A 1,374-nucleotide genomic window follows, 5' to 3' on the forward strand; every position below is an offset into this window, starting at 1 on the left:
CTCATTATTATTTTAAGAAATTTTCTTATTATTTTGAGATATGAGGCTGAGATACAAGTTTCTCATAATGTCTTACAGCAGTGATTGTCAGCGAGCGGTTCACGGGCCAGCACACAGAATATTAATTAATTAATACAGAAAATGTGAAGAAGAAATGCATTACAGCATTTAAGATATTATTTTTACTTGCTATATTGAAAACAATTTAATTTTTTTCCATAAATATATTTAATATTAACAGTAGTGATAAGGCAAGTTTGGTAAGCTTATGTAGAAAAATCCCAAATGTCAAGCTGTCATGATTGCGTTTGTAATAACTTATAGAAGCATTGCGTGCACTGGTTCATCATTCACCTTTTCTCACCAATACTTGCATTAAACATGCTGTGACATTATAAACATGCTTGACAATACTGAGAAGGTAGAGGCATAAGCTTTACCACATTTTTGTGCTCAGTTTTTGACCCTGACCTTTGACCTGCCCATGGAAGGAGACAGCTGTCGTGTGGATTCAGTGAGGTATCTCAGTATCACAGCTCTGTTTCCTGTGTGTGTTCCAGCCTGAAAGGATAGACCCCAGTGCTTCCAGACAAGGCTACGATGTGCGCTCTGATGTGTGGAGCTTGGGAATCACCCTGGTAAGACTAAAACAATATTAGCTTTCTTATGTCTGAGCAAGTGTGAGTGAACAGAGCAGTCGCACAAAGTAAAAAACACACCATCTAAATCTGTGTTTGCTTTCAGTATGAGCTGGCCACGGGACGGTTCCCGTATCCCAAGTGGAATAGTGTTTTTGATCAGCTGACGCAAGTGGTGAAAGGGGAGCCTCCGCAGCTGAGCAACTCTGAGGAGAGGCAGTTCTCCCCCAAGTTCATCAACTTTGTTAACCTATGGTAAGCAGCATGACACTTGCTCTGTCCGATCAGTGTGGCAACTATCACACATTACAAAGAGCAGGCACAACATCCAGTTAAAATGCAACACAGAACAGTCAAACACATCATTCATTTGTGCAGTTTTCAATTTCTGTGGGAATTTGAGTAGCTGATGGAGACCTTTTGTTGTTTTTCTGTCCAGCCTTACAAAGGATGAATCAAAAAGGCCAAAGTACAAGGAGCTTCTGGTAAGTTCTGTCTGTTGTCATCAGTCAGTACTTCAGATCAAGAGTGTCTCTTAACTGTCAGTGATTCTGAAAAGGGCAGTGAATTGATTTTTCTCTCCACTTTAGAGTATTTTATGGAGATGAAACCGTTTGCTACATTTGATACCACACACAGAGTTACTGATTAAACTGACAGGGATGCATATGCTTTTACACTTCAAAAGATATGTGGTGAAATGCATCCAAGACCACCTCAGCAAGTGGTTTGAGTG

The 1,374-nt window shown here is 40.0% G+C and overlaps 1 long non-coding RNA gene across 1 annotated transcript; it reads left to right on the plus strand.

Moving 5' to 3' along the window:
- Nucleotides 1-329: 329 nt before the first annotated feature.
- Nucleotides 330-1,123, plus strand: LOC121966047. Its single transcript, XR_006107553.1, has 3 exons — nucleotides 330-638; nucleotides 745-893; nucleotides 1,078-1,123. It is a non-coding gene; the product is annotated as an uncharacterized LOC121966047 (long non-coding RNA).
- Nucleotides 1,124-1,374: the final 251 nt, after the last annotated feature.

This window comes from Plectropomus leopardus, unplaced genomic scaffold (assembly GCF_008729295.1).
Source record: "Plectropomus leopardus isolate mb unplaced genomic scaffold, YSFRI_Pleo_2.0 unplaced_scaffold22902, whole genome shotgun sequence".
Taxonomy (NCBI): Eukaryota; Metazoa; Chordata; class Actinopteri; order Perciformes; family Serranidae; genus Plectropomus; species Plectropomus leopardus.